The sequence below is a fragment of the Engystomops pustulosus genome, chromosome 2 (assembly GCF_040894005.1).
Source record: "Engystomops pustulosus chromosome 2, aEngPut4.maternal, whole genome shotgun sequence".
NCBI classification, from domain to species: Eukaryota; Metazoa; Chordata; class Amphibia; order Anura; family Leptodactylidae; genus Engystomops; species Engystomops pustulosus.
This window is the reverse complement of record NC_092412.1, coordinates 137383570-137394428: the sequence shown is the minus strand read 5'-3', so window position 1 is coordinate 137394428 and position 10859 is coordinate 137383570. Positions and strand designations below refer to the sequence as shown.

The window sequence follows — 10859 nt, the reverse complement described above, 5'->3', positions numbered from 1 at the left end:
AGTAAAAATAACGCCTTGTCCAAAAATGTCTGATCTATCAAAATATAATAACGGTTTTTCACTGAGTTTAACCCTGTAACGGAAAATAGCGCCCAAAGTCGAAAATGGCACTTTTTTGCCATTTTGAGAAATATAAAAAATTCAATAAAAAGTTATCAAAAGGCTGTACAGTCCTAAAAATGATAGCATTGAGAATTTCATCAAAAGTTGCAAAAATTGACACCACGCACAGCTCTGTACACTGAAGTATGAAAAAGTTATTAGCACCAGAAGATGGCAAAATAAAATTTTTTATTTTGTACAGGAAGTTTTAATTCTTGCAAATGTATGAAAACATTATAAAACCTATACCGATTTGGTATCCCTGTGATCGCATTGACTCAAAGAATAAAGTAGTCATTTCATTTTGGGCTCACAGTGGAAGCCGTAAAATCCAAGCCCACAGAAATATGGCGCAAATGCGTTTTTTCACCAATTTCACTGTATTTGGAATTTTTTCCCACTTCCAAGTTCAGGCATGGAATATTAAATAGCGTCACTGTCAAGTGCAATTTGTTACACAGAAAACCAGCCCTCACACAGCTCTGTACATGGAAAAATAAAAAGGTTATAGAATTTTGAAGGTGGGAAGTGAAAAATGAAAACGCAAGAACAAAAAAGGTCCTCGGGGTTAAGGGGTTAATTGAATTAAGATCCTGCACTGCCCTTGCTCTCGATTTTAAGATTCATGACTGAATTATTATATTTTAACTGTCTATCTCTAACATAAGTCAAGCACTTTTAAGAAGGTTAAATCTCCAATGTGGTAAATTATTGTATTCCCCATAAAATAACAATTTTGGAGCATATTTTCTTATGAATGTGCTTGTGCCATTGCTCTGTTACACGTTATAAGTCATGTATAACCTCACCCAAGTGAAAGTAAAAGCAGACACATGCATAGCATGCAGCCTATTGTAGGATAGGAAAGCAGAGCAGGAAGTAGGAGGCTTACAAAACTGGAATTTGCATTTACTACACCACACATAGAGACTCATCGGAGGAGGAAACACAAGGTAATAAACTGACTCATGAACTAGTTTTACTTGTATTATTCTTATTGTTAGGATTACTAATTGTCAGCGAATATTGGACAATAATGGACTTTCATAAAGAGGTTTTGACTCAATGCTATAGAAAGCTAGGTTGGACACGTGTTTTTTTTCAACCTTAATAACTATGAAACTACTTAACTGCATTAGAATTAAGAGTCATCTCTCTGATCTTTAGGCCTCCCATAAACATAGAGACATTCAAACAAAGATACATGGCATACCCACAACTATGATTATAAGAACAGATCTTAAAGTAATTTTGTAAAATTGACAAGATTTATTAAGAAAGCTTAGCTGAAACATAGGCAAATTTGTATTTGCCCAAATTTAGGCAGCCATACTATGGTTCATTTCAAGCATCATTTGTTTAGTGCTAAAAATAGCATCCTATTCTATCAGGACAAAGAAGGGAAAACAGTCATACAGGCTGTTTGGGAAATGTTTTCCTGCTTTGTGCTCTGACACAACTAACAGAATCAGAATAAATGATAAAAAAAAACCTTACCAGAAAATCTCTCAACTCCCAAACATCTTCTTTCTGACTCCCTCCAGATGCCCTTAGGGCACACATTTCTGTTGCTAGACAGGAAGAACTCCTGGCTCAGTGTACTAATTATTGGCTTATATAAACGATCTCTCTTAGGCTACATTCACACAAACGTGTGATTTCTCCAGTCCTATATTGCTGTGCTGTATCTGTGCATGCATGACAATTTTCACGTATGTCACCGTATCCGTACTGTATTCGTATTAAAATATGGTGGTCTGGCAAACGATGGATGGCTGACTATTGGCTGGATGGCAGAATGCACCACCCACTGGTTCTGGATACTGTATGTATATATGGAAGCATACGGTGCACAACCATATGCAGCGCATATGCAACCAGTATTTTATATGTTCCCATAGACTTATAAGGGGCATACGGAATGGAAATCATGAGAAAATAGGACATACTCTATATTTTTATATGGCTTGCTTTTGGTACGGTATTGTGGGCAATACAGCCATGTAAATGGAGGGCCGTATTGCCCATTGAAATGAATGGGGCCATATGCTACCCATATATATATGGTTTTCATACTTTCATGTGAATTTAGCCTTAAACTAAGGAATCTTTCTTAAACAAGGAAACAGGGATTCTCCCTAAACTGTTGCCTTAAAAAGGACCTTTCACCAACCGTAAGTAGTTACATCCTCTGCATTGTTCATCTGAAATTAGCACAGCTAGAAGCTTTACTATACCCTCCCCAATTTCTGAGCAACCAGTATCAATATTTTCAGGCTGATGATTCACATCACTGCTTTTAATCCAGCTTTGTGCCACAATTTAAACTGTGTCATGACAAACTGAGACTTTGTTAGGCTCATAATTAGGGATACTGCACAAACACTTTTGGCAAACACTATCCCTATTCAATACTACTAATTTAGTCCACCAGGATGGCCAATGCCTAGGAATTGTATACCTTCCAGTGACTGGTTCACCTATTTTATTAAAGAATTCAAAAAGTGAATTCCATAAATTTTAAATGTATATATCCAGGCAGGTGTTTCTATATGGTTACATCATGATAAACCTAAATATTTCTAATCGCTTATTGTGTGTCTTCCTAAAATTGTCACCCACAAGGCCACTGTTAGATATTCATTTTGCAGTCACTGAAAAATCATTGCTACACTGTTTTCTGTAACTCTCATGGTTAAATAGGGGTAATGGAAATGGAAACAGAGTGCCTTGTAAATGGCCATGATCACCTGTCGTTGCACCCCTAGGCCACCACAGGTAGGTTGGAAAAGAAAGGGCTTTACCCATAGCAGAGCTGTGCTTACCCACAATTTTATGTTTTGTATACTATTGTTTAAACCCCTTTACCCAACATGCTACAGCTACACAGCATGTTATGGAGTGACTATAGTTAAAGCACCATTATTTACATGTACACCATAATGATCCCATGTTTACTATCAGTATTTTTTCCAATTATTATAGCTTAACAGAAATCTATTTTAGTGTTGTGAAGTTTACATAACTGAGACGAAAATTATGTACTCATTAGACAGTGGCATAACTATAGGAGTTGTGCAGAGTTGTGACCGACAGACCCTCCTCAGCATTAGCACAATGGGCAGGCAATAAGAGGATAGTAATAGAACTCAGTGTAGCCACGGGCTGGAGAGGAGGAGGGGTAAGCGCTGCTCAACCCTCCCCTCTCAATAGCAATGCACAGCTGGTCATACTGTATGTACAGGGAAAGATAGAGCATGCCATAGTCGTCTATGGGGACATATATAGTTTGCGGCCGGACAAATGCCCCCAAAACGGCTGTGTGAAAGCAGCCTATAAGAGTATTATAAGCAACATTATACATTAGTATGAGTCAGTATTTAAAAATAATTAATTAATGGGGCCCTACATATAATTAAAAAATGGGGGGGGGCACTATATAGTCCATTAGGAGTAATATATTATTTATTTAGGGGAGCTAGCGTTGTCAGATATTTTTGATTGTGGTTCGGGAATTATTGGACAATACTTTATATATTGGGGGGAGGGGGAAGGAAATCAATCACAGTTATAGTGGACGCAAGATGATCTCTTACACCTGAAACTCTGAATCTTTTGCTAAGAAAATACAAAGCTGCTTAAAGACTGATACATTTATTGCCTAAACAGAAAAAATATATTTGCTGTATAACACAGTGTTTCCACACTTTAATAGACTTACTACAAGGCATACAAATAGTCCTCCATAGGCATTAAAATGGTGATAGGTATACGGTTTACCTTTCCTTGTATGTAAATATACTGCAAATGGAAGTGGACTAACCAGCTTTACCTTCTCCAAATTCACTGTGGCCTGGAGGAGGAGAAACAGACTGTGAGATGGAACTTCTAACACACCCACTAGTTCAGTCAAAGATTCCAGTGAAGCAGAAGACATCAGGTTACAAGCTGGTAAGGCACTAACTGTTAATACCTGCGTCCACTAAGATTCCCTCCTAACATACATCTGATTTTTAATGTAGTTCTTTAGTGATATCCTGTATTTTACCGTGCCATGTCATAAGTCACAGTTGGAACTGGTTTTATTGTTTGCTTGAGCTGGGATAGGATTAATTATTATGTGTGAACACGTTACAAGTTGTAGGTGCTAAAAATGATTTTATATGGAACTGGTCCTAGATTCAATTATGATAAAGTACCGCACCTTAAAGAAATTTACAATTTAATGCTGACAAACTTTTTTTTTTTTTCATTTAATAGCTGGAAGCTGGTATGGACTAAGTCCTGCTTTCAGCTGAAAAGTCGATAAAGTTGTGTGGAGAGCGGAAGAGATTTGTTCAAAACTATGTATGACATTTCCATACTTGCTGTTGATGTGGCTATGAGTTCTTTTGCTACAATGATTTGAAAATCCACATTAAATGTTATTGGTATGGAAATTTGAGTATTTTAGTCTGTATACAAAGATTTCACATTTGTGTACATGTTAAAGATATTTATATTTTATTATATATTATATTATCCAATTTGACAGTAATAGCTCTGAAACTGGATATTGCTGACATGTTCCTTTTTAATGATTGCATACATATACGCATCATGTATGCAATGCATCATCTCATGGCTTTACGTTTTATATATATTCCAGGCACACTCATGAACAAATATGGGACATATAGTGCAGGAAAAAGCCTGAATATGTAGTCTTCCTGGACAGTAGAACTGGCGCTTAGAGATTACTAACTATACGTTGTTATGCCAATCAGCGAATACAGTATTTTGCCAGCAGCTTTTTTCCACTGGTTATGTTGGGAGCAGTCCATAAACCACTAAAAGTATAAATAAACTTCAGAGCTATGTATTCAGAAGTTAGTACCACCCTTGTTTTCTTAAAGCTGCAAAACCATTAAACTTTGAAACAGAGTTTTACAATTACGTTTCTGTCATTGTAATGATGCGAGGAGTAAGTAAGAGAGGCATTTGTGCTTATAGGGTGCTATCAAACAGAAGAATGATTAATCTCTGAAAATAGTTGCATCCTTCTACCAGGGGTGCAAGGTTAGGTGGTGCCCAGGGTCGGCTCCAGGTTTCAGTAGGTCCCTGGGTGACAGAGCCTCTGTGGGCCCCTTTGCAGTGAATTTACGTGGCAGCATTCAAAATTCAGAAATTAAAACAATAGTTTTTTTAATAGTCTCCTGTTCTAAAATATTCCCTAGTTTATCGTACCAAACAGCCCATTCATGGTTATTTTATATACAGCCCACTCACCCCATGGATTCTTTATGTACATCATTGTGTGGGCCCCCCCAGCAGCACTTGTCCAGGTATGTCCAGTGCTGGCGCCGGCCCTGGCACTGGTGCCCTTTAAGAAACTGGCTCATATACGTCAAACCAAACTTTCCCACCCAGAGTGTCTGTAGCCCCCTGTGATATGAATCAAATCTAAATAAACTAACCTCATCACAGCATTCAATGTTGTGTTAAATGACTAGAACTTATTTACAATGAACCAGTTACCTTAAAATGCAATCTGATGAGCCGGGTGACTGTTATATAAGAAATTGTAAAAAAGTATTAACTACACGCAGTCCCTGGGTTACGTACAAGGTAGGGTCTGGAGGTTTGTTCTTAAGTTGAATTTGTATGTAAGTAGGAGCTGTATATTTTATAATTGTGACCCCAGACAAAATTTTTTTGGTCTCTGCGACAATTGGATTTAAAAAATGTTGGATTGTCATAATAATCAGGATTAACAATAAAGCATGATTGCAGAACCTTTAATAACTAGTACAGCTGTTTATTGTAGCCTAAGTACAGTAAATTACCAACACCCAGAGGTCCGTTTGTAACTAGGGGGTCGTCTGTAAGTCGGGTGTTCTTAAGTAGGGGACTGCCTGTATTACGTTTACTTTCTACACCAAAATCCCTGCTGTTTCTATGCAATTTTCACAGAAACATGCTTAAAAAAAATTCCTGACATGATCCTATTGAGATGCAATATACATAGCTGAATTTCCCATATGCTAATTCTTGATATGCGTTATTGTTCATTGTTATTTTATGAATGGGTCTTTTATTCATGAATGTGTAAAATTTTGTTGAAACGTTATTATTATTGGAGGCTGTTTCTTTATTTTGTGATGTTTGAACTGTTATGCTTATAAGCTACATGTAACCATAAAGGTATCAGTTGAATCCTCTGATTTCAATGGGTTTGACGGATCATCTTATGCACATGGGATTCTCTTTCCTTCTTCCCTCTGGGAGATAAGCTGCTGACATGTACTCCAGTTTCCATGTAACATGTTATAATAATGATTTCTTCTTTTTGTAGCAAAGGGGCCACAATATGGCTATAGTGAAGTGCCCTGGGTCAGTGGAGCATTGCACTTTGGACATTTGGGAACATTGTAATTAGAGATGAGCGAACATACTCGTCCGAGCTTGATGCTCGATCGAGCATTAGCGTACTCGTAACTGCTCGTTGCTCGGACGAGTATTTCGCCCGCTCGAGAAAATGGCAGCTCCCGCCGTTTTGCTTTTTGGCGGCCAGAAACAGAGCCAATCACAAGCCAGGAGACTCTGCACTCCACCCAGCATGACGTGGTACCCTTACACGTAGATAGCAGTGGTTGGCTGGCCAGATCAGGTGACCCTGGGATAGACTAGCCGCTGCCCGCGCTGCTCGGATCATTCTCTGTCTGGATGCCGCTAGGGAGAGAGCTGCTGCTGCTCAGGGAAAGCGTTAGGGTGTTCTATTAGCTTACTGTTAGGCAGGAGTGATTCTTAAAGAACCCAACAGCCCTTCTTAGGGCTACAATAACGTTATAATTTTTTTTTTTTTTTATTTGCAGCTAGTACCATATTGTGAGGAATTAGCAGGGGGACTTGCTACCGTTGTGTTTAGCTCTTAGTGACACACATATCCACCTCAAACACCAAAGTGGGAAAATTTATTAGGGGTTTGAGTAGAATTAGGCACAGTCTGCCAGTTTCTTTTTATTTTGCGTTTATTTTTTTCATAACTCAGCGTCATCTCATCTGGCATAGTAGTGTGCTGTAATACTTGGCTAGAAAATAGCCATAGGAGAATACAAACGTCTTAATTACGCCTACAGTAGCGTTATATATATTTGATTTCTGGTTGATCTGCTGGTGGCTGTACTTGCTGCAGTGCATCTACTATCAAATTGGGAGCAATTTGGAGTCAGACTTGCGACCACTGTGTTTTAGTGACGCACATATCCATCGCAAAGACCGAAGTGGGAAAATTTATTAGGGCCCGGGGTTGTATTTCAATTAGGCACAGTCTGCCAGTTTCTTTTTATTTTACGTTTATTTTTTTTCATAACTCAGCGTCATCTCATCTGGCATAGTAGTGTGCTGTAATACTTGGCTAGAAAATAGCCATAGGAGAATACAAACGTCTTAATTACGCCTACAGTAGCGTTATATATATTTGATTTCTGGTTGATCTGCTGGTGGCTGTACTTGCTGCAGTGCATCTACTATCAAATTGGGAGCAATTTGGAGTCAGACTTGCGACCACTGTGTTTTAGTGACGCACATATCCATCGCAAAGACCGAAGTGGGAAAATTTATTAGGGCCCGGGGTTGTATTTCAATTAGGCACAGTCTGCCAGTTTCTTTTTATTTTACGTTTATTTTTTTCATAACTCAGCGTCATCTCATCTGGCATAGTAGTGTGCTGTAATACTTGGCTAGAAAATAGCCATAGGAGAATACAAACGTCTTAATTACGCCTACAGTAGCGTTATATATATTTGATTTCTGGTTGATCTGCTGGTGGCTGTACTTGCTGCAGTGCATCTACTATCAAATTGGGAGCAATTTGGAGTCAGACTTGCGACCACTGTGTTTTAGTGACGCACATATCCATCGCAAAGACCGAAGTGGGAAAATTTATTAGGGCCCGGGGTTGTATTTCAATTAGGCACAGTCTGCCAGTTTCTTTTTATTTTACGTTTATTTTTTTCATAACTCAGCGTCATCTCATCTGGCATAGTAGTGTGCTGTAATACTTGGCTAGAAAATAGCCATAGGAGAATACAAACGTCTTAATTACGCCTACAGTAGCGTTATATATATTTGATTTCTGGTTGATCTGCTGGTGGCTGTACTTGCTGCAGTGCATCTACTATCAAATTGGGAGCAATTTGGAGTCAGACTTGCGACCACTGTGTTTTAGTGACGCACATATCCATCGCAAAGACCGAAGTGGGAAAATTTATTAGGGCCCGGGGTTGTATTTCAATTAGGCACAGTCTGCCAGTTTCTTTTTATTTTACGTTTATTTTTTTCATAACTCAGCGTCATCTCATCTGGCATAGTAGTGTGCTGTAATACTTGGCTAGAAAATAGCCATAGGAGAATACAAACATCTTAATTACGCCTACAGTAGCGTTATATATATTTGATTTCTGGTTGATCTGCTGGTGGCTGTACTTGCTGCAGTGCATCTACTATCAAATTGGGAGCAATTTGGAGTCAGACTTGCGACCACTGTGTTTTAGTGACGCACATATCCATCGCAAAGACCGAAGTGGGAAAATTTATTAGGGCCCGGGGTTGTATTTCAACTAGGCACAGTCTGCCATTTCCTTTTTTATTTTACGTTTATTTTTTTCATAACTCAGCGTCATCTCATCTGGCATAGTAGTGTGCTGTAATACTTGGCTAGAAAATAGCCATAGCAATAGGATAGCATCGTTTGGTTTTAAAAACTAAAAAACACAAAAAAAAAAAAAAAAAAAAAAAAGTTAAAAAAAAAAAAAAGTTATAACTCTCATTTTCAAAATGTTTAACCCGAGGGCTAGGGGTAGAGGACGAGGGCGGGGACGTGGGCGTCCAACTACTGCAGGGGTCAGAGGCCGTGGTCCTGGGCGGGGTGAGACACCACCTGCTTATGAGGGAGCAGGGGAACGCCGCAGAGCTACACTCCCTAGGTTCATGTCTGAAGTTACTGGGACTCGTGGTAGAGCACTGTTGAGGCCAGAACAGTGCGAACAGGTGATGTCGTGGATTGCCGACAATGCTTCGAGCAATTTGTCCACCAGTCAGTCTTCCACGCAGTCCACCCATGTCACCGAAATCGGCACTCCTCCAGCTCCTGCACCTCAGCCTCCTCCCCCCCAGTCTGCCCCCTCCCAGCAAAATTTGCCATTTGAACCGGCATACTCTGAGGAACTGTTTTCTGGACCCTTCCCACAGTCACAAACCACTTGTCCGGTTGCTGATGAGCAATTTTCCGATGCCCAGGTTTTCCACCAGTCGCAGTCTGTGGGTGATGATGACCTTGTTGACGTAGTGGGAGAAGTGTGTAAAGAGGTGTCCGACGATGAGAAGACACGGTTGTCAGACAGTGGGGAAGTTGTTGTCAGGGCAGGAAGTCCGAGGGGGGAGCAGACTGAGGGATCGGAGGATGATGAGGTGACAGACCCAAGCTGGGTTGAGAGGCCGGGTGAACACAGTGCTTCTGAGACGGAGGAGAGTCCTCGACCAGAACAGGTTGGAAGAGGCAGTGGTGGGGCCAGACGGAGAGGCAGGGCCAGAGCTGGTGCATCAGCGCCAAATGTGTCAACTAGTGAAGCTCCCGTGGCGAGGGCTCCTGCGGCGAGGGCTAGATTTTCAGAAGTCTGGAGGTTCTTTAAGGAAACACCGGATGACCGACGGACTGTGGTGTGCCACATTTGCCAAACCAGGATCAGCAGGGGTTCCACCACTACTAGCTTAACTACCACCAGTATGCGCAGGCATATGAATGCTAAACACCCCACTCAGTGGCAACAAGCGCGTTCACCTCCGGCCGTGCACACCACTGCTCCTTCCCCTGTGTCAGCTGATAGTCAGCCCCCTGCCCAGGACCCTGCCACAAAAACCCCATCGTCACCTCCACGATCCTCCACAGCATCCACCAGCGTTCAGCTCTCCATACCCCAGACGCTGGAGCGGAAACGCAAATATAGTGCAACCCACCCGCACGCCCAAGCCCTTAATGTGCACATTTCCAGATTGCTAAGCCTGGAGATGCTGCCCTATAGGCTAGTAGAGACCGAGGCCTTTCGCAGCCTCATGGCGGCGGCCGCCCCTCGGTATTCGGTCCCCAGCCGCCACTACTTTTCCCGATGTGCCGTCCCAGCCCTGCACCAGCACGTGTCAGACAACATAATCCGTGCCCTGACCAACGCCGTTTCTGACAAGGTCCACCTGACCACGGACACGTGGACGAGTGCTGCCGGGCAGGGCCACTATATTTATCTGACGGCACATTGGGTTAACTTGGTGGAGGCTGGGACCGAGTGTGACCCTGCGGCTGGTCATATACTGCCGACGCCGAGGATTGCGGGGCCTACCTCGGTCCAGGTGTTTGAGGCCTACTATGCCTCCTCCTCCTCCCACCCCTCCTCCACCTCCTCCTCCGAACGACCATCCGTGGGCATGGCGCCATCAGTCGGTAGCTCTAGGCACAGCAGCAGTGCCGTCGCTAAGCGACAGCAGGCGGTGCTCAAACTGCTGAGCCTAGGCGATAAAAGGCACACCGCCCAAGAACTATTACAGGGCATCACGGCGCAGACTGATCTGTGGCTGGCACCGCTGAACCTGAAGCCAGGCATGGTTGTGTGTGACAACGGCCGTAACCTGGTGGCGGCTCTGCAACTCGGCAGACTGACACATGTGCCATGCCTGGCCCATGTGTTAAATCTGATAGTTCAGCGTTTCCTCAAGACATACCCCAA

At 41.8% G+C, this 10859-nt stretch overlaps 1 protein-coding gene across 2 annotated transcripts in view; it reads left to right on the top strand.

Annotated features, from left to right (window-relative positions):
* The first annotated feature begins 989 nt into the window (after positions 1 to 989).
* The window catches only part of RHBDL2 (rhomboid like 2), a 32750-nt gene continuing 22880 nt past the window's right edge, over positions 990 to 10859 (top strand). The window contains exon 1 of one of the 2 annotated variants that reach the window (XM_072136645.1): positions 990 to 1055. The gene's annotated coding sequence lies outside the window, so the exon portion shown is untranslated. Of the gene's footprint in view, positions 1056 to 3934; positions 4054 to 10859 lie in introns of those variants that run through there. The other variant, XM_072136644.1, reaches the window with a different exon arrangement.